Source organism: Sturnira hondurensis, unplaced genomic scaffold (assembly GCF_014824575.4).
Source record: "Sturnira hondurensis isolate 20B ecotype Veracruz unplaced genomic scaffold, ASM1482457v3 Scaffold0000780, whole genome shotgun sequence".
Classification (NCBI taxonomy): Eukaryota; Metazoa; Chordata; class Mammalia; order Chiroptera; family Phyllostomidae; genus Sturnira; species Sturnira hondurensis.
In genome coordinates this window covers 11,595,989-11,618,879 of record NW_028073411.1, presented here as the reverse complement: position 1 = coordinate 11,618,879, position 22,891 = coordinate 11,595,989, and the positions used below count along the sequence as shown (strand labels likewise).

The 22,891-nt window shown below is 43.6% G+C and overlaps 1 protein-coding gene across 3 annotated transcripts in view; it reads left to right on the top strand.

Moving 5' to 3' along the window:
- The window catches only part of C1QTNF7 (C1q and TNF related 7), a 93,244-nt gene that overhangs the window by 59,709 nt on the left and 10,644 nt on the right, over nucleotides 1–22,891 (top strand). The window contains exon 1 of one of the 3 annotated variants that reach the window (XM_037045637.1): nucleotides 17,068–17,384. The exons of the other annotated variants lie outside the window; for them this stretch is intronic. The gene's annotated coding sequence lies outside the window, so the exon portion shown is untranslated. Of the gene's footprint in view, nucleotides 1–17,067; nucleotides 17,385–22,891 lie in introns of those variants that run through there. 3 annotated transcript variants of the gene reach the window in all.

The following is a 22,891-nucleotide window of genomic DNA, read 5'->3' as shown; positions in this document are numbered from 1 at the left end:
ATTTTTAAAATTTGACTGCACGCAACTGTAATGGCCACCGCTTTGTGGTTCACACGCTGACCTCAAATATGCCTCCTCTGTGGCAACCATGCATTTCTCATCTATTTGTCTCTCTCCCCTAGAGGCGAAAAGCTCCTTCATGGAATCTTTTATTAGAGAAATAGGGCATGACTATTAAAATTTCAGAATATAGAGAAAGGTAGAGAGCAAGAAACATTTTTCATGATCATAAAACCTTTATTATATTTCTCTCTGGTCTTTTTTTTATTATTGCAGTGTGGAGTGCTTTCTCTTTGTATTTTTCTCCTTACAAAGTCCTGTGCACATGGTCGTGCATTGGGACATTTTCACTGAACTCTGTAACATGAGCTTTGCCCCACCTCACAGTTCTGAAGTCGGTTGAAGAAGAAGAATGTTCTAACACGACTCCCGGGCATACAGACAACTTGTAGGTCCTTGTGTGCTTCAGCAGCTTCAACTCCGGTGCAACCCGAACAGAGCTCCCCCTGCATCTCAGCTAGAACCAACTGGCATCAGTTCCCCGACTCCACTAGAAGGCCCCTTCAAGCCAGTTTGTTGAGCCCCTCGCCACTCAACTTCCCCCTGAAAGGGTTACGTCTCTCCGCTTTACCTTTCCAGGTCTGCAGCCTGCAGGCAGATGCCTCCCTCCATCCCTTCGAAGCAGCAGCGCTCACCTAAACCCATCCCGAAATCCCCCAGCAGGAGTCTTCCGGCACAACATGGTGTCAGACATTCTGGTTTTAGTGCTGTTCTATTAGTTGTTTTTTTTTTAAGATTTTATTTATTTATCTTTAGAGGGAAAGGGAAGGAGAGAAGGAAAGAAATGTCAATGTATGGTTGCCTCTTGTGAGTTCCCTGCTGGGAACTGGCCTGCAACCCAGGCATGTGCCCGGACTGGGAATCGAACCAGGATCGTGTGGTTCGCAGGCTTAGTTTTGTTTTGTTTTTTTTTATTAAAATAAATGTTTTCATGAACTCACGAAATATGTTAGTCATAACCATCATAGAGTTCCAGTACATGATTAAAAAACAAACTAAATGCGGGGAGGAAAATCAAAATACCTTCCATACTCCAAATCCTTTCTCCATCAACAAAGAACAGGGGCCAATGCCTTGAAACCAAACATTTTTATGAAACAAAACATCATAAAACGTGACTGAGCAGACCCTTACATCACTTAGGCCATGAAGATTAATCGACACGCTGAAAGCATTTGCCTCACACTTGCTCAACCGAACAAATATATCTTTTACAAAACAAACCCCAAACTGTGGCCATTCCCAGATGTCTAAAATCCAAGACTCTTTCTTTCCAAATTCCTTAACGAGATGGTGGAGATGAAGAAAATTTGGAACTCCAACCAAATGCTTAAATCTGGTACCAGGAAGAGAAGAAGCAGCTAGGATTCTACACTGAAGGACAAACAAACAAAATAAAAGAGAAATACACGGAGATATGTAGCCACAAACCATCTCTTATATTATCAATGTTTTCCCTTTTTTTTGCAGAAAAGATCATTTTTTTACTTACACAAGATGTTATCCAATGGGTGGGTAGAGTGAGGGTTTTTTTCTTTTGTTTTTATGTAGCATTTATTGACTTTCTAAGGCCAAAAGAAATGTGCTTATTGCCCCCTGCAGAAAATTGAAAAACAATAGAAATGGAAGTAGAAAATACAAATGATGTATAGCCCTTCAAACAGTGACACAACCACATTAACATTTAGGTATCAAGGCTTCTCATCTTTTTGAGACATATATTATTTTTTAAGCCAGAATGAGTGTTCCAACACTAGAGACACCATTTGGGAACCTGCTTTTCCCCTTACTATATCGTAAACAGTTGCCTTTGTCATTACATGTTCTTACAGAATATAAATTTTCATGGCTGTAAAATAGTCCTTCTGTTGCTGTGCCATGAACTTAACCGGTCTAGAACTATAGAATAAATCATGTATGATGTCAGAAAGGTAGGTTTTGCTGTGATCATTTCCATTGTACATATAGCTTTGCCTTCATTGGTTTTTTTTTTCTTCAAATTAAACCCTAAGAGTGGAATGTTGAGGCAAAGAGTTGCCCAGTTTTCAAACTCTTCCAATATATCTGTCAGCATAAATTTTGCACTCTGAAGATTGTATCACTTTCTATCTGCACAGAGAACCTGTGGACGTGCCTGCCCCCTCCCTGGTTTGAATTCTGTGCATCTCTCCCAACTACTACGTCATTAAAAACAATGTCCTTTTGCTGCCATCCATGTATTCATCGAACAAGGGCTTACACAGCACGTTCTGTGCGCTGGGGTCTGTGCTCAAGCGGAGGCCCTGCAGCAAACACAGGCAGACCTGGCACCAGGCAGACCACATTGAAACCCCCAGCTCTGTCTTGGTCCCTCTGTGACCTTGGGCGTGTCTCTCACCTGATCTCCTTTCTCTCAGCTTTGAACACACACCCACCAGGTGATTCTGAAAGTTAGCCACACTGACATGTGCACAGGGGTGAGGCCCAGGGAGAGTCCGGGGCCCCTCCATAAGCATCGGTGTGGGAGCTCCACTTCCCTACAAGCCTGGGCAACTACTCCATCGAGGCAACGGCTCTTCCCACGACATTCAGTGAGGTCTCCATGGAGGACTCAGCCCTCCGCCCTGATGTGCGCTGGTGTCTCAGACAACTCCTTTCCATCTGAGGGAAGAGAGATGAGTGATGAGAAGCCGATTTCTGCAGCCTGTTTGAGTTCCCACTGACATGACATTCCTTCTGAGATGAAGTGTGGCTACAACACGGCCCATCTGTTATGACTTTGAAGTCCCTGCTTTAAACCCCACAGGCTTGCCCTGGCTGGTGTAGCTCAGTGGATTGAGCACAGGCCCCTGTAACAAAGGGTAGCTGGTTCAATTCCCAGTCAGGGCACATGCCTGAGTTACTGGCCAGGTCCCCAGTGGGGGACACATGAGAGGCAACCACACATTGACGTTTCTCTCCCACTCTTTCTCCTTCCCTTCCCCTCTCTCTAAAAATAAATAAATAAAATATTTTTTTTAAATCACAGGCTTTAGTGGAAGGAGAATGAGGCTGAAATTCGGCCAACTTGGATATCCCGCTCGGCGACTGTGCTCCGTTCTGTCCTAGCTACCTTTCTCTATGCAAAGAATTTCAAGCCAAAGTCCAACGGTGGGCTTGGGTTTCCTGCTTCAGATCTCTTGTAAGAAAATTTTTTAAATATTTATTTACTTATAAAGATATAAAAAAGTATAGGCATAGCTAAAGCTTCACTTTGCTCCTTTTCTTGCTCCCCAGCCACCCCTCGGCAGCTAGCGCGTTTCATTCCAAAGCTTTATTTCTTATTGTGGTGAAACTTACATAACATAAAATTCACCATCTTAAAGTGAATGATTCAGTGTATTCAGTGTGTTAACAATATTGAGCCACCACCACCTCTGCCAAGTTCCAAAGAGCTTTTCCCACCCCAAAGGCAAATGCCGTGCCCATGAATCAGTCCCTCCTTGCCCACCACCAAGCCTCAGAAACCCCCAGTCTGCTCTCTGTCTCTGTGAATTCACCTACTATGGATATTTCACCCAACCAGACTCACAGAATTGGTGGCTTTTTGCATCTGGCTTCCTTCATTCAGAATGCTTCCACGGTTCATGGATGTTGTAACACACCTCAGGGCCCTGTCGGCTTTGATGGCTAAATAGTATTCCCCTGCATGTCCCTGCTGCCTGACTCAGCCTGGCTGAGTTCCACACACACCCCCTTGCTGCCTACTGCATTGTGCCAGGGTGTGAAGTTCAGTGATGATCCAAACAGAGACCCTGCTCCTCTAAGGTGCCAACTGGTGGGCGGTGCAAGCAGAAAGCGTAGCTGGGTGGTGTCACCTATGGTCTTTTGTCACCAGTAGGTCTGAACTCAAGCTATGGCTCTAGCACTTTCTAGTTACTTAAGTGCAATAAAGGCAACTGGCCCTTCATGCCTTTGCTTCTCCATCTGTAAATCAGGGATGAAACTTCCTCTGAAGCTGCTGAGTGTAGCTCACAAGACCATGCACATAATATATTGTGCAGTGACTATCACACAGTAAGTGACCAATTCAACAAAATTTGAAAAGCACTGATCAAGCACCTATCAAGGGGCAGGCAGTGTTTTAGTGGTAGGGGCAGCAGCGAGTAAAACAATAAACAATAGATAGTTCACAGTCCAGAGAGGAAGCAGACGAGATAACGAGGAAACCGTGGCCTGTGAAATAACAGGGTCAGGTACCACTCCCAGGGTCAGGGAGCAGAGAGAATCTGTGGAGCCAGCTGGTGCTGATGAGTGCTGAAGAGGCTTCCCATAGGACACTATGTCTGACCCATCAGACCTTAACAAGTATGTGTTCCAAATCTCCCTAGTTCTCTATCTTCCGCCACCATGGTGACCGGCCATGACCATCTCTTGCCTGCTGACAAGCCTCCCCCGCACTCTCTAATCCTTTCTCCACACAACAACCAGAACGCCCTCTAAGCATAACCAAGAGGATGGTTTCCTTTCCCATTGCTCTGGAGATAAAGTCTAGACTCTGCAAAGCCCTGAGATGATTTGGCCCCCTCCGTTATAGGCTACTTTCTGCGATAGGGCCAGGCCACTGTCCCTTCACTTTCTAGAATTCCCAAAGCCCTGCCCCGTCCCTGGGCCTTTACACGTGCTCCTCTGCTGACACCAGTCTAAATCATCCTCGGGAATCCCTCCAAATGTCCCTTCCTTAGAGTGGCCTTCCCTAATCCCCAGAATTAAACTAGGTCCCCCATTCCAGCCTCTGTCTACAACTGCTCCTCTGTCTGTGTGGCACGTTGCTATCCACAGTGTGCAGGAAGTTGCTGAGGGGAGGTCACAGAATGGAGTGGTTAAGAGTCAAAGGCTGTGTGGTCTCAGGCAAGAGACTGAGTGTGCCTCAGCCTCTTCCATGTATGAAATGAAAACAGTACTGGAAGTCCTGACTGCTGGCTAGCTCCCTAACCCACTGCACACTCAGAGGCCTCACTGGGTCTGCTCAAAGGTGTTGACTGGGCACATAGTTGAAGAAAAACAGTGATTTTTTTTAAGTGAGTTTGGAGTTGAACCAGATGAAGAAACAGAGAGATGGAGAGATCGTGCAGGTTGAGAGAGAGAAACAGCACACAAAGCCATGGAGCTCCTAGAAAACGAAGTGTGTGTGTGGACCTTGTCTCACTCTGGACCTCAACACATGACCAGTGGCTGGGACAGGAGGATGCTAGATGAACCTGGGTGGAATGAATGAACCACCTAGAGATAGCAGAGCTGGCTTTCAGCTGGGCCTGGCAAACTGGCATATTCTAGAGAATGTAAGGAGCAAAGGAAGGTCAGACCACCGCCAGTGACCCGGGCAAAGGTCACCAGTAGGTCGGAGTCAGTACAGAGACTTGAGGGGAGGGCTAGTGCAGCTGACAGCTTGGTGTGGAAGAGATAGAAATGGCTTCTGCCTCTTCCCTGGCCACATGACTCCTTGATCCTTGAGCAAGGACTTCTGGAAAGCTGTATAAGAATGCCCGACGCTTCAAAGACCCCATAGAAGAGGAGCCTGGTGACTGAGGGCCTCTGGTGCCCTTGAGCCCTGGCCACACGAGGGGATGATTGTCCTGTCCCAGTGCAAGGCTGCCCCTGGCGTCCACCTGAGCTGTCTGCTCAGGGGACAGTGAGGTAACTTCCACCAGGCAGAGTGTCTCATCACCTATATCCAATCTGACAAGGCGGGTGAGCGCCCAACGCTCCCAGCACAGAACTAACTCTGTGAACTTACTGATGAACAAGGCTTAACCCCTGGCTGAGGGTGTGTGGGGAATCTGGAGCCACCCAACCCAGAGACAGTGCAATTGGCAGCACCTCTAGGGAACAAGTTTTGATGTTCTGTCTGCAAAACACGCATCCGTGGTCAAGCATCAGTGGAGGCCGGCTTCGCCGACCATGGCAGTCACTTTCAGATCGACATTCTGTGGCTCTGTCTGGGTTCCAGAGGCTAATGGGGACTGGCAGTTGAGGAGCTTACATCCCCCTGGATTCTGTTTTCATGCAGCGATGGACAGCATAAGTGCAGCCTTTTGGGAAGCAGTTTGGTAGCATGTACCAAGAGAGACGTAAAATATCCAAATCTTTTGACCCAGCAATTCCATTTGTGGGAATTTATCTTAAGGAATTAATCCAAAATGGGGATAAAGGCTTATGCACAAATACTTTCAATGTAATCTCATTTATAATAGAAAAAAAAATGGAAACAGCTTAATTGTCCAATAATGGGGGGTGGTGGTAAAGGAGATTAAATAAATTATGGTATAACTACCTGATATATATTGTATGGCCATTCATGGTTCCAAAAAAGTAACAGAGGAGAAATGCTTATGATCTATTAGGTTAAAGAAAAAGCAAGCAGACAATCAATAATTTCACTTCTGGGCATATATCCGAAGAAAGTGAAACGGGCTATTAGACATCTGCACTCCCCTGTTCATTGCAGCTCTTTTCACAATAGCCAAGGTATGGAAACAACCTAAAAGCCCCACAGTAGTGGAAGGGGTAAAGAAGAGGGCTCTATACAATGAAACAGGGTTCAGCCTGGAGAAAGAAGGAAATCCTGCCATTTGCAACCGCTTGGAAGGACCTTGAGGGCACTCTGCTAAGTAAGATAAGTCAGACAGAGAAAAACAAAGACTGCAGGGTATCACTTACATGCAGAATCTAAAAAAGAAACAAACACATAAAAACAGAGAGTAGAATGCTGGTTACCAGTGTCTGGAGGTGGGGGAGAGGAGAGATGTGTGTAAGGGTGCAAACTTACAACTAGTAGTAAGTCCTGGAGACCTAACACACACAGTGCAGTGAATAGAGACACAATGCTACATTATAATCATCGAGCTTGCTAAGAAACTGGATCTTAATTATTCTCACTACAGAAAGAAATAGTTATGATGATTAGTATTAATGATTATTACTAATGTTGCTACAATGGCAATCATATTATAATACCTAAATATCAAATCAACTTGTTTTATACCTTAAATTACATAGTTATGTATCAAATATGCATGTTTTATTTTTTTAAGAAAGGAGAAGCAAGCAGCAACCATATATGAGTAATATTACAAATCTTTGAAGAAAAGATCTATGCCCATACACACACATAACAAAAACAACAGAAAAAATAAACTAAAAGGGCGACAGTGGTTATCTGAGAGATAGAACTTTACATTTTTAATTTTATTATTCTACCTTTTCTCGTCTACAAATTTTCTTCAGTAAGCACATATTTAAAATATAATATGAGAAAAGCCACTTGATAATTATGCTCAGCACATAGAGCACAGAAAATAAATTTTGAGGTACACATACATTTTACATGACATTTTGGGATTGGTAAAATTATCAGGACAGAAACAAGATCCGTGGCTGGGTGAGGGGAGGTCTGACTGCAGGTGCGGAGGAAATATTTTGGAGGGAATGGGATGCTTCGTGTCTCCACCTATGCTGGCTACACAGCCGAACGCATTGGTCAACAACATCAAATTTTACCTCTAAAAAAGGTGAATTTTACTCTTTGTAAATTATACCTTTTTTAAAAAAGAATATTGCTTAGGTGTGATGGTAAATGAGCTTCTTAATCCAGATTCCATGAAATTGGGCAGATTTTTGTCTCCAGTTTCTGAGCTGAATACACCTGGCTGTTCTTCCCAAGTTTCTCAAATTCATCCACCCAACCTTCCCTAAGGTAGAATAAATAAAGTGGTGGTATGCTTAGAAAAACCCTTTCTCTAACTTTATTCTTTGTCTATTCAAGGTTAAACTTCCAAATAATACATTTCCCTTTCCATTCTTGTTGCCATTAGGTGTCATGAAGACAGACCCCCTAAGCCAAGGTTGGAAATTGTCCTTGGATTTTACCTGTGTAGATATGGTGTTCACTTGTGAACAGAAGGGTTTTGGAGTCCAGCTCTGCCCTTAGTCGTGGTTCAGTCTGTCCCTATTCTCAGTCCCCTCAGTTGTCACAGTGGGGCCATAGCAGCTGCCTCACAGGCTCCTGGTGAGGAATAAAAAAAAAATGCCCATAAAGCACTCAGCACTGGGCCTTGTCGTGATGAACTCATGATAAAGGGTAACTCCTTTTTATTTGGATAGCTCAGACGTGTGGCTCCTCGGAAACAACCTTGAGTGTCTGTCAATGGATTCATGGGCAAAGAAAATATTATATATATATATAATATATATATATAATATATATAATATAATGCATATATTATATCTATAATGAAATATTACTTAGCCATTAAAAAGAATGGAGTCTTGCCACTTGGGACAACAGGGATAGCCCTGAGGACATTAAGCTATGTGAAATATCAGACAAAGGCAAACACAATGCAATCCCACTTGAATGTAAGATCTTTTTTAAAAAATCAAAAACTGAGTTCATGATACAGAGATCAGATCCGTGGCTGCCAGAGGCAGGGCTGGGGGAGTGGGATGGAATGGAGGAAGGTGGTCAAAAGAAACAAACTTCTGATTAAAAAAAATAAGTCCCAACATGCACGTACATGCATGTGATGACGTACAGCACGTAACTCTCATTAATGAGACTGTGCTGTATATTTGAACATTGTGTGCAGGGTAAATCTTAAAAGTCCTTGTCACAAGACAAAAACCGTGTACCCTGGGAGGTGATAGGAGTTCACTGCATTCACGGCAGTGATCATTTTGCAACCTGTGCAGATATTGACCCTAAAACTATAACTCCATTTTAAAAAACAGAACACATACGTGCAGAACACAGTTATCTCTCAAATGCCAAACATTTCAAGAAATGTTTACTGTTAGCTCTCCAACCCAAGGCTCTACCATTACCTCACACTGTACAGACAGCCCCAGTTGCCCAGTATTGCCTGAAGGTGGCATGCACACAGCGGATGGGCCGAATCCGGCCCTCTACCTTGTTTTATCCACCCGGCACCTTGCACTGAGCTCCCTGCCCCTAGTGAAGGAGTAGTTATGTTTATCCAGTCCTAAAATTACAGTTGGCCCTTTGAAAGCAACCTTGAGGCTGATGTGGCCCCCCCTACCCCCGGTGAAAATGAGTTTGACACCCCTGGAAGGACCCTGACTGTGTGACAGGCTTTGCCAGTGACACCACCGAGTGGGAGACTTGCCCAGCCCCACCCGCTCCGCACGCCAAGCAAAACCGGAGGCCGCTCTGCGGCCTCCTTTCCGGGAACCCACGTCTTCCGGAATGTCTACAACGAGCCATCGGAGAGTTCCCCTTGCTCTCCGAAAACTTCACTGAAAAACCTTAACAACCACATAAAATTACATTTTGGATCGTTTAGCGCACAACATAGCAGCCTGTGTTAAAGAGCTTTGAAGACATTTTTTACTGATCTAAAATATGCTCGTTTTTGGTTAAAAGGCCTCCAGGGCCAATGGAGATGCATGGTGCCAGTCACTCTGTTACTGTCCAAGATGATAAAAATGTCTAGGTTTTCCCAAAATAGTAAATGACACGCCGTGTGGAATTTGGGAGGGAAGGGGGAATAAATGGCTGGGTGCGTCCATGAAATGTGACTCCCCGTGGGTGGCCGTTAATCTGGGTGGTGGGTTTGTGGGAATTCATTATCCCTCTGATCTCTATTTCCAGGTATGTTTGAAATTTTCTGAATTTAAAAACAATTTCTTGTAATTTAAAATATGAGAAGTGATGGGTATAAAGACGAGGATCAAGTATTATAATCTGGGATAATACTATACTGTTAATTCCCAATTGCCTATAGTGATGGATTTTTATGTCTTTAAAAAATTTCTGCAGCATCTTTTCTGTGTGTTAGGAATCAGGTCTTGGTGAGAGGCTGTGCTATGCAGAGTAATCTGAGAAATAACACAAGAGACCCAAGACCTAATTATGATGTTGTGTACAAAAGTGACCTTTGGGCCCTGGCTGGTGTAGCTCAGTGGATTGAGCATGGACCTACCAAGCAAAGTGTTGCCAGTTCAGTTCCCAGTCAGGGCACATGCCTGGGATGCAGGCCAGGTCCCCAGTGGGGACACATGAGAAGCAAACACACATTGATGTTTCCCTCCCACTCTTTCTCCTTCCCATCCCCTCTCTCTAAAAATAAATAAATAAAATATTTTTTAAAATAATTTTAAAAAATGTGAGCTTTGGGCAAATCACTTCTTGCTGAATCTGTTTTCCCATCTATGAAATGGGAAGATCAGGCTGGTGACTTCTGAGGCTTCCTCCTTTCCTAATGATGGGAGGTGGGGTGCGGTTGGGAGGGGTGTCTGTGATCCTCTGAACTCCTTATCTCCAGGCCCTGGGGCAGCACCTGGCACATGGTAGGGATCCAGGACATTGGTTCATTCGATGAATGGGTGAATTTTCTACTGTCCTTGCCAGGACTCGTATCTCTCCATTCAGAAACCAAACTGAATCTTTACAGCTTGTTGAACTTGCCTTGACAAGCCAGGAAAGTGGAAACAGGCATCGCCCCTCCTTAGATCCTCTCCAATATTGTAACCAGACTGGGGTTGAGGCAGGGTTGATGGCATGACCCATGCCACCCCACCCACAGCTCCAACCAGCCCCAGGATCAAGACCAGAACCTCCCGTCACCCCCAGAGCCTCCCCTGGGCCAGGCACATCCTCACTCCAGCCTCCGGTTCTCTTTTATTCCTATCAGTGGCCTTCTTTCCAAAGCATCCTCTTCTACCTCAGGGCCTCCGCACAGGGCATTCCCTCAGCCTGGGGTGTTTTCCCACCCCTCTTCCTGTTCCCTGTTTCAAGTCAGATGTGCTTTCTTTAGGGAAGCCTGACCCATCGTCTGGACTAAGGCACTGCCCAAAAGCTCTCATAGCAAACACCTTTTACTGTTCCTTTGGAGTGCTCTCCAGGGGTTACTGACTTTATCAAATGAGTGAGGTGTAAGTGAGGAACAGCTTTGTTTTTCTCCTATCAATTCTTCCAGTCAAATTCTGTTGCATCTTTCTTCCCTGCCCTTTCAGAACACCTTAGGCGAATTTCTTAGCTTTCTGGCCACTTTCAGTTACGTGAACAATCTTGTTAGTCAACTATAACTTGTTTTCAGATAATAAAATAAATCTAACTCAAAACTTCAGTTCCACATGCGATACAAAGCCTGTTCGTTCCCTTTGCATGTCTTCAGCTCAGTATATCCTATGGTTTTTCTTTCTTCCCCCATCTCCTACCCCTCCTTCCACTTCGGCATGTCTAGAGTCAGATCAGAGGGCAGGAGAACTGGAAAAGCAAGACTGAGGTACTTTTACTTAACAGGTGCTGTTTCCATGGTTCTCCCCTGGCTGCCAACGTGTGCTGTGTGCTCCGGACCTTCAAGGACTAGCTTTCTCTGGGCCGAGCATATTTCTGGGGTCACTGGAGGCTTTCCGAGAGACCTCCATCTTGAATAGTTCCTGCCATGAATGAGTCCCTCCTGGACCCTGACACTGTCCCACACCAGCTTCAGCTTCTATACTCAGTGATATACTCAGTGGCTTCTTCCCGGCTTTCTTACCCTAGAGGGGCTCCCTCCTTGCTCAATAGAGCCCATAAATGGCCCAAACCCAGCTGCCATCCTCAGGACCATCTGCCTCTTGGGGAAACTCAGACACCCTCGCCTCTCCAATAGCTGTCCCTGTATTGCTCTTTCTCCTTCAGACAGTCCCTGCCTTCAGGATTCTATGCTTTCTATGATCACATAAGACATCAAATTCCAGGGGTGAACTTTTCACAAAGATAGCACCAAAAATGAAGGAGGAAGCCGCTGTTCCTCCCAAAGCCAAAGCCAATGTGAAGGCTTTGTGGGCAAAGAGGGCAGTGCTAAAATGTGCCCATGCCATAAATAAATAAATAAATAAATAAATAAATAAATAAATAAAAATCTCATGTCACCCACTTCTAATGGCCAAGACACTGCAGCTCCGTAGCAACCCAAATATTCTGGGAAGGGTGCCCCCAGGAGACACGAGCTTGACCACTCTGCCCTCATCACATTCCCCCTGATGAGTGAGTGAGCCATGAAGAAGACAGAAGACAACAATACACTTGTGTTCATTGTGAATGTCAAGGCCAACCAGTACCAGATCAAACAGGCTGTGAAGAAGCTCTATGACACTGACGTGGCTAAGGTCAACACCCAGATCCGGCCTGATGGGGAGAAAAAGGTCCATGTTCTACTGGCTCTCAACTAGGATGCTTTGGAAGCTGCCAACATTGGATCATCTAAACTGATTCCAGCTGGCTAATTCTAAATATAAAAATTGTTTTCACTGTAAAATAAAAAGAAGAAAAAACCTCTGGGGGTGGGTCAAGCTCTCCCACAACTTGTTTATCACATTTCTCTGATCACATGTTAGCTGCAAGGCTCTCAGTTTCAGAGCTCAGTTACCAACTGAGTGTAGTACAAAGTAGATAGTTTGCTTCTTGCAGGTTATCTCTAATATTGTCTGTGATCTCATGGGGTCCTTGCCACTAGGCCAGGGGGTAGGTGTCATTCCTCCTGCCCTCCCTCATAGGAGCAGGGGAGGGGAGAGACCCCCAGCACTCTCTCATCAGCTAAAGCTCCCTACCTCAAAGGCTCTCTTCACCCATTAATCTTTTTGAACTTCTAGTTTTCTACTAGGTAGAGTGAAAGCAGATGATGAATCCTTGGTTTGGAAGGACTAACAGAGGAGGCATCATCTGAGCAAGAGTAGATAAGGCGAAGATTACCAAAGACTGGCTGCCCTTCTGAATTACCCATAGAACTTTTGAAAAATATAAGTGCTCCGATCTGATTCAGAGGTATGCTGACTCAGGAGATCTGGCTAAAAACCAGTGTCATATCCAGCTGGTTTTTAGCAAGTCTTAAATAAACGTGGGCACTGATTGCCCATTTTTCTCTGCTTTGAGTCTTGAACTAAAACTCCAAAGTGATGGAAAGTCCCAATTAACATCTTAGTAAACAGAGTTTTGTGATTAGTTGATGGGTGTCTGTCCTCCCCACTAGAATTTTCCTCTACAAGGGCTCCACGTTTGCCTTCCACTGAACACCAAGACCAAGCATTCAGAGTCCGGACTACAGTAGCAGCTCAATAAATATGTAATCAGCTAATGAATAAAAAGAACAGATGAAAGAGGAAAAAGACCAGGAACTGTATCATTGAAACTCCTTGGTTTGGAAGGACTAACAGAGGAGGCATCATCTGAGCAAGAGTAGATAAGGCGAAGATTACCAAAGACTGGCTGCCCTTCTGAATTACCCATAGAACTTTTGAAAAATATAAGTGCTCCGATCTGATTCAGAGGTATGCTGACTCAGGAGATCTGGCTAAAAACCAGTGAGCTAAGGTGCATGGGAGAGCCCAAAACACGTGCCAGGAGGATTAATGGAACGGAAGGCTGTAACTGGTTGGTAGAATCAGGGAGACGTTCTGGCAAAAAGAGGACATATGCGAACAGCTGAAGAAAGGAGCATGGGAAAACATGGCTGGCGGAGACTTGCGAGCCAGAGGAGGTGATAGATTCCAGACGGAGTCTAATGCTATGGGAAGAGAGAGTCAGCAAGCAATTCTCCTGGCTGCAAGCTGTTTGGATGCAGAAACTTTGACTTGTAGATGGCAACATCTACAAGATGGCAACATCCCTGGGGAGGTAAATGGCATAGCGGTCAGGTGGGCCAACTGTGGATCAGACTGCTTAATTCCTTGTCTATGGGAGGAAGGTAGCATGACTCACCTCAAGAGGTTAAAGTGAGGATTAAAAGAGATGATGGTGTAATGTCTTAGCACATAAGTGTTCATTATATATCATTAGAACCTTCTTTTTGTACTCATTATAGTACCTAGAATTGGCACATATACCAATGGTGTGCTGAGTCAGCTGAGACCAGCTAGCAAGGGCCAATTCTGCACATAGCTTCCCAACTTTGCGTTCGGTGAAGGTCATGCTTGTAGCTCCAAATTGGCCATGATGGGAGTATTTACACCAAGTAAATTGACAAAGCTATGACTCTGAGTCTTTTCTATGGGAACTAGTTTACCAGCACACTGTGAGATCCTCTGTGAACATGAATTATTATTAGTCTGTATTGAACTGAATTCAGTTGAAAAGTGAGTGGAAGCTATGGGAGAACAGAGGCACAAGCTAAGAGAAAAAAATCATCTGCCTGTGAGAAATAGAAGAGAACCCTGGCCTTGGTGTGAGTAACAAGTAAAAATGGAGTCTCCCATGTTACTGTATGCCAATACTCTCTTCAGCATATTCTTCTACCCATCACTTTTTACGACTGCCTCTAAAATAAGTGTGAAAATAATAGAGTGAAATAGTCACTAACAAGCTTTAGCTACATCTGAGGTCTGAATGCCCTAGAAGACCATTCTGTGGAGAAGAAGGAGGAGGAGGAAAAGGAGGAGACATCCAGGAATATGCAGCTTTTAGCAAATTATCTGATATTTAAAAAATAAAAAAGAAATCAAATACTGAAGAACAAAAAATACTGTGACACTTTAATAACACAGGAAACCTTATCATCAAACACTGAAGGGAAATTGAGGAAGTTGAAAATGGCATAGAAAAAGCAAATGTGTATACCCACCAATTGTGTCAACACTTGGCCAAGTTAAAGCAGAAAAATTAGGATATGTCTAATTCCCGGAAGTCAAAAAACAACTCATCCATCTGTAAGCTCTCTGATGGAGATTGTGCTGTTCTAAAGAAAGTAAATAGAAAAGCCCTTTAAGAAGTCATCACTTTTAAACAAGTAAATGAACATATCCAAAAGCTGGAACATCTGACATTAAACTTGTAGGGACTGGCGTCTAGTTCAGCCTTTTAGAAGACTTCAATGTAGAGCGTGAGGGGATTTCTTAAAAGTCAGATAGTCGGAGCTCTCCTACACATGACAAAATATTGTTCTGTGATGTTATATTAGGAGTGAGCGAATGAAAGCATTTAGCCTCTACGACCTGCTTTGTGAGTTTAGGTTCAAATAGTCATGTTTGCTTTAGCTGCTAGGGTCCCACTTGCTTTTCTGGTAGGCAGACTAGTCAAGATTTAAATCCTCCCCTCCACGAATGCTCTAGGAAGTCTACAGGCTTGCTCCATCCCAAAGGGGTCATCCCTACTTTCAACCCAGCTAGAAAGTAGAAAGCAAAACCTTTGATTTTCTGGTCTCCCTGTTGCTTCAGTTGCCACCAAATGGTGATGATCTAGTCATGCACAATAGATGTTCATCCATTTGTAGAGGATGTTCTTGAGGATCCCACAATTAACTCTTTATTACCCCTTTACTAATACGATGACTTGTAATTCACCACCATGGGTTCAACTGTCCCACAGGGTAGCTGCTATGACAGAATGACCGAAAGCAAAGTTTCAGCCTCGTTCACATACTGTGCCAAAACTGGCCACCCCCAAATCCTTTAGGTTTTTTACCCAGATTCCCACTTACCTCCTGGTCAATTCCATCCTGTGGTCTACCATTCCATCCTGCTTTATTTCACAACAGGCTTTGAAACTGGCCAACCCCACTGTCCATTACTAATTTCCCTAAATGTACACCATGGAAAGAAAAGGCTGGCTCCTTGGCTCCTTTCTCTTTTAAGGGCCTAGACACTTTAAGCAAGTAATCTCAAGCCCTCTCTAGCGAAAGGTGCCTGAGAGGAAAAACCTCCACTGAGCCATTACCAAATTCCTCCTTTTGTGTACAGCCTGGGAAGAGTCCTTTGCGTGATTCATCTCCATAACAACAAAAGTAGGCTTTCAAGGAGACTTGTATCTCTACCTCGATGCTCTGAAGCCAACGATGCCTTTTTCTTAACTCTATCTCACGAGGCACAAGTAGTCCGTTAGAGAATATTAAGAACAGTGAGGAGACCTAGAAATAATTGAGGACAACCATTTTGTTTGGAGAATGAGAAAGACCCAGGGACTCTTTCTGATGAAGATCCTACTCTGTAAAACGGTGGCCACCAGGCAATGAGAGGGAGGGGATAACATGGATCGTGGCTAAGGGTGCAAACTTGTAAAGAGTAGTGAATAAGCCAGAAAGGATGATGAGTATAGACAATAATATTGTACTTTCATTATATAATGTAATAGTCTGACAGTGGCAATCAGATTACAATATGTAAATTATTTCAAGGTGACACTCTGTCCACCTTTAACATATACAGGGTTGCATGACAAATTTATTTAATTTAAAAAAAGAACTTCATTGGGCAAAAATTTGTGCTTCGCTTCTGTGTTTAAGGAATTGTTTTTACCACCCTATGATGGCATTTAGATTTTGGACAGCCCACAAATTCAAAAGATGATCTCCGGATGGGAGGCAGGATAGCAAAGGCACAATAAAGCTTATGGGAACGGGGAGCCCACCCAGCGTCTTGGTCAGGTTTGTGGTCAGTGTTCCCTTACCTTGGAAATACTTCTTCCAATTAGTGTTCTCAATGGCTTGAAAAGGACGGTAGGGGAAGCAAGGGAATACCACGATTTTTCAGTCCCTTCATTTCCGTGCATGGCATCACGCATAATCTAGTGCTGTTGCTAAGGAGACATCTAAGTACCTGCTGGAAAGAAACAAAGGAACTGATTGCATCGAAGACGAGTCGTCACAGGATTCTGAAGAACCACTCAGCCTTTTGAGGTGTTAAGATCAGTTCTCCACAGGAACAAAGACATATTAGTCTGCTAAGAATATCCGATTATTTATCTCTTCAGCAGAGAACAAAGAAAACATCATGACTGTATTTATAACTTCACTTCATTTTGCAGCATGTAGGCCTAGAGGCCATTTTCCTGACATGGTTGTCAGATTAGGGGCATGGCCCCTTGTTACCCCCTGAGATACCACCTGATGCCCAGGGTTTGAAGACTCTACCTTGAAAACTCTCAAAGAGGAAATGATTCTTTTTTTCTAAGTTGACGACTGATTTCCAGTCAGTGAGTAATTTTTTTCCCCTGAAACATCCACTCAGTGGAAAACAAATGAAGAAGGGGAAAAAATGAAGCAAACAAATCTGAAAAAGAGGCCACGACACACAGAGATGGAGGCGCCTGTAAACTTTGTCAACAAAAGCAAATGCTTAAGGTTTATGTCAAACAAAGCCATAATTTTAACCAACCTCTGGCTGCGCCTCGCTCAATGAATGACTTCCAGGGCCTCTGACTCTTTGGGACTAAAGGAGAAAATTATTTTTAGCAAAACTATTTGGAAACCTCTGAGAACTTGGATCTGTTTTTCTACGTGGTACCAACGCAAGTTTCTCGCTGAGCTCTCATGAAAGACTCTCAGACTCCTGTGGATTTAGAATCCTGGAGCAGCCCACCATCCCAGAGCAAGGTATGGTGTTTACTCTTTTTGTTGAGAATTTTGGCAGATGTGGGTATCATGGCCATGTCTTTATGGTAGCTTTTGGTGTGTTCAATAGGCAGGTCTGTAAGAGGAACCCATGAAACTGAAGACCTGGGTTCAAATCTCTGGTCTGACACTGGCTTTGTGACCATGAAGAAGTCACCTGACTTCCCTGAACACCGGCTCCCTGTCTGACCTACCACACAAGGGTCTTTGGGAAGAGGGTACAAACATGACATTGCTCTGTTGACTACAGTATGTTTGACAAATGTCAGTATTTCTCACTGTCATACCATCATAGCCCTTTACAGAAAGCAGCCGATGCTGTTGATAAAAATAAATATTGATGAGTGAACATTTTTCTTCATTCAGATTTCTTGAGCCTGTATTGTAGACCAGCCTTTGTCCTAATGTTGGTAATACAGAGTTTATAGGTTGGTGGAGGAAAAGCACGTGAATAGCCACACCACAGAGTGGCGTGTGGTCTTGTGGGAGACGTAGGGACGGGAGGAGGGGCGGTCATCCAGGGCCCACAGGAGGAGCAAGTCTCAGGGGGAAAAATGGAGCCTCAGAGTCAGATAGGAGCACCCACAAAACACAAGCTCTGGGGGACCAGCGCCTAAGAGCCCCCCATCCTGTGTCATTCACAGTGCCACTCCTCGGTGCAGCCAGAGGGAAAAGCCTGTGATTGTGAAATCTCTCCTCCACAGGCCAAGGATCTGACTCGTTTTGGCTGCCCCTGGTTACCTAGCCTCTTCCTAATCATTTCCAGGCAAAACACATTTTCAACTTGAATTAATAACCAAGTCCAGCCCTCTGTCACGAACTAACGTTATAGTTTCCCTCACATGAAATAGGGGAGAACCAAAGTATTTGCAAACAAAAAGAGCTCAGTTCAAGTCCTTCGGAGCCATTTTTATGGCTGTGTGGACTTGTACCCTCAGTCTCGGTGTTCTTATTTGTAAAATAAAATGTTGTCTTTAAAACTCCTAGCACCGAAATAAGAAAACTAATATGTCTTCTTCATCCCCATATTTAGTATTTTAATTGTGATAAAATATACATAATGCAAAATTTGCCATTTTTAAGTGTGCAATTCTGTGACATTAAGCACAGGCACCCTGTCATACAACCCCTCACCCTCACCCCACCCCACCCATCCCCAGAGCTTTTCACCCTTCCCAGCTGAGACTCTGTCTGCACTAAACACGGACTCCTCTTCCCTGCCCCCAGCCCCTGACAATCGCCAATCCACTTCCTGTCTACCACTGTGACCATTCTGGTTACATCATGCAGGTAGAACCGTTCAACACTAGTCAGCATAAAGTCTTTAAGATGCTTCCACACTGCAGTGTGTCTCAAAGTTTCTTTCCCCTTAAAGGTGGAACAGTATTCCACTGTAAGTCTGTACCCTACTTGCTTTATCCACTCACCTGTCGGTGGACACGTGGGTTGCTTTTGGCTAGTGTGAATATTGCCGCTGTGAGCATGGATGCGCAGGTATTTGTTGAGCCCCTGTTTTTACTTCTTTGGGGTGTGTACTCAGAACTGGAACTGTTGGGTCTCATGGTGATTCTGTATGAAAGTGTTAGAGGAATCTCCATACTGTTTTGCACAGCAGCCTCACCAATGTACAGTTCTGCCAAGTACAGTTTTTTCCAGTTTTATTGAGATGTAATTGACATATAATATTGTGTAAGTGTAAGGGGTACAATGTGAAGGTTTGATACCCAGTCTCTCATGGGTTTATAATCATGATTATTCTGAAATGATTGCCACCATCAGATTAGTTAACACGTCCATTACCTCCCATAACTATCATTTTGCGTGTACAGCGAGAACATTTAAGATTTATTACTTCAGCAACTTTCAAGGATGTCCTACAGTACTGTCCATGAAAGATGTCATGCTGGACATTAGTTCCCAAACATATTCATCTTTTAACTGGAAGTTTGACCACTCAATCGATATCTCCCCCTTTCTCCCACCCCCAGGTCCCATTTTACTCCACATTTCTGTGATTTCAGCTGTTTAGATTCCACACATAAGTGATGTTATACAGTCTTTTTCTTTCTGTCTGATTTATTTCACTTCATATATGCCTTTGAATTTCACCTGTTTTGTCACAAGTGGCAGGATGTCCTTCTTTTGATGGCGGAATGGTATTCCTTTGTATTTGAGTCGTATTTTCTTTCCTCAACCATCTGTCGGGAGACGCCCAGGCCGTTTTCGCGTCGGGGCTGTTGTGAACGATGCTGTGTGGACACGGGAACACAGAGAGCTCTCCAACATTCTGTGTTCGTTTCTTTTGGATAAAAACCCAGAAGTGGAATTGCTGGATCACATGATAGTTCTATTTTTAATTTTTCGAGTTGTTTTTGAGCAGTCATACTGTTTTCCTTAGTGGCTGTACGAGTGCAGGAGGGCTGCCCTTTCTCCACATCTCAGGAACATTTCTCACCTCTCTTTGGTAACAGCCATCTGATAGGTGCAAGGTGATACTCCGCTGTGGTTTGCATCTGCATGTCCCTGATAATTAGTGACGCTGAGCATCTTTTCACGTAGCTGTTGGCCTGTCTTCTTTGGGACAATGTCTGTTCGGATCTTTAGCCCATTTCAATCAGATTATTTATTTTTTGCTATTGAGTTGTGTAAGTTCCTTACATGTTTTGGATAGCAATGCCCTCTCTGGTATTGCTCAGGCGGTTTGCAAACATGTCCCCCCATCCTGTGGGCTGCCTTTTCCTTTTGTTGATGGTTTTCTTTGCTGTGCAGGAAGTTTTATGTTTGCTGGAGTCTCAGCCATTTATTTTTGCTTCTGTGGCTGTGCTTCTGTGTCATATCCAAAAACACTGTTGCCAAAACCAATGTTAAGGATTTTTTTCCTGTTTTCATCTAGAGGTTTTTTGGTTTCAGGTCTCACTTTTAAGTCTGTCGTCAATTTCAAGTGAATTTTTTGAGTGGTGTAAGTTAGGGGTCCAATTTTGTTCTTTTGCACAGAACACCCGGTTTTCCCACCACCGTTTACTAAAGAGACTACCCTTTTTCCATCGAGTATTCTGGGCTCTCTTGTTGAATAACATTTGACTGTACATACATGGGTTTGTTTATTTTTTAAATAAAGGGGAAAATGCTATTTATAAAGGGATCTCCATCTGTGGACACATTTTCTAGAAGTTTGATTTTGCACTGATTTATTCCGTATTCCTCCTACTGTTTTCTGTGGCTAGTTTAGCAAGAACACAGGGTTCCATCTCAAAAGGGAAAAGAAAGACCCCACAGAACACTATGTGCTACATTCCTGCCTTATGTATTCAAAGCACATGTTAACACACAGGTTCTGAAACCTACGGTGCCACAAAGTGATTTTTTCAGTATGTGCTTAAAAAACGAAGTAGCAGCACTTTGTAATGCCTGCCGAAAAACAGAACAGAGGGTCATTTACAATTAACATCAAGGACAGATCTGCTCAAGAGTACCAGTGTTTCCAGAGCTTTGATTTTCTAAGTCCAAAGAAGCATAATAGGGGGGGAAAGACCTTTTAGCACATATTCTATAAATCTGCATAATTCAGTGTAATCCTTCAAAGCACTTTGTATGAGAAGTGACTGCTAATGTGCATGAAGATTTTTTGAAGTTTTGAAAATGTTCTAACATCAGATTGTGGTGTACACTGAGTTCTATAATTTAAGTAGGTCAATTTTATGCTGTGTAAATTAAATCTCAATAAAGCTGTCGAAACACATTGTAATTTTTATAAAGCCATAACACACACAGGTCAGTCCCAGCCAAAATAACCAATTAATTGCAAACCAGTGGGGCACTGAGGGAAGGATGAATTATTCAACATAAGTTGTTGAAATATAAAGTTGGGTTTCTACCTTACACACCTCATCAGGAAAATGCTAATGGGTCAAATAATCTTGAAGTAAAGAGGTTTTTATAAATAGAATAAACTGAACCTAAAAATGTGTTTCCATGATAAAAAAATATTTTAAAATACACGAACAAAACAAAAAGACAAACTGGAAAAAGCTTTTTACTGCTCGTGTCATACACTATGTGCAAAAATGTTATGTATGTGATATTCATTGAACTCTGTGGAGATACTCATCACTCTACTATTAGAATAGTACAAGAATGAAAATATCCCAAATATCCATCAGTATGAGATGGGTTAAATGGAACACATCCATGTGGTGAGTATTCTATGACCTCTAAAAATAACGAGGCAACTCTGCATACGCCGCTCACAGAAAGATCTCCAAGATGTGAAAAAGCAAGGTACAGAAAGGGCCACACAACGCACCAACATCGGGAAGAGGGCACAGAGGAAAGGAGCAACGGTGTTGCCTCCAGGACAGCAAACCGCACGCCCCTTCTGTACCTTGCTTTTGAGAGACTGAGAGGAAGAAGAAGTTTACCTTTTTTGCATACTCTAGGTTTTAAATTTATGAATGTACATGTTCTGCCCACACAAAAATACATATTTAAAACATTTTAAATGCTCTACACTATGAAAAATTAAAACAACCTGAGTCTTTTACTTGTATTTCTAAAACTCTGCAAAAGGAATGTTTCCTTAAATCCTCTCCTTCCTCTTTCTTGTGATATTGTCATAATCCATTCTCTCTGGTTGTCTTTTTTTTTTCCACAAAACTCACATTTTCCACAAAAATTAAAACCTTCTCCTCTGTCCCCAGCCTGAGTCTCGGTGTGTGCCAAACACTGAGATAGTTGGAGAGGTCAGTGACTCCAAGATCCGGCCTCACAGAGCTTTCCTCCTAGCAGATGGAAATGTCCAACATAGAAAGAACAACAAAGATAAGAATAATCTAGTGAGTTACAGGGAGATAAATACAATATGGAAGAGAAAAAAATCAGCAGGGTGAGGGAGAGTCGGAAAGTAGGGGAAGGTGGATTGTGATGTTCAATAAGGTGGTAAAAGTTGGCTTTGGTGAGAGGGTGGGGTTTCAGCCAATAGTTAAAGAAGGAGATGAGAGGATGAAGCAAGTACGTATCTGGGAGACGGAGAACGAGACAGAGAGAAAGGCCGAGACTAAGAGAAAGTATGAAGGTGCTACAGCAGAGCACTCAGCATCTTGGAGGAACACCAAGAAATTCAGTATGACTGGAGCTGAGAAAGGGAAAAGGAGAAGAATAGAAGATGGATTCAGGGAAGAAGGAGGCTCGGTGCCCAGCCAAGAAGGTCCTTATAGACCATCCACCATCGTTGCTGAGCTCACCCAGACTGTGAGCAAGCAGACCGGGCCTGTCCATGTGTTACCTTGGTGAACAACCCAACAGTTAGTGTGGGATGGAGCAGATCTTTATTTACAACATTCCAACCTTGGGGGTGCTCAGAGCACCTCAGCTCGGAGCCCTCCTTTCCCACAAGACCTGATACTTCTCATGCTCCCCATAAGACTATAAGCCAGAAAGAACCCCCCAGAAGTTCCCATATCACTATCTGTGCAGAGTCTGGGATACATTGC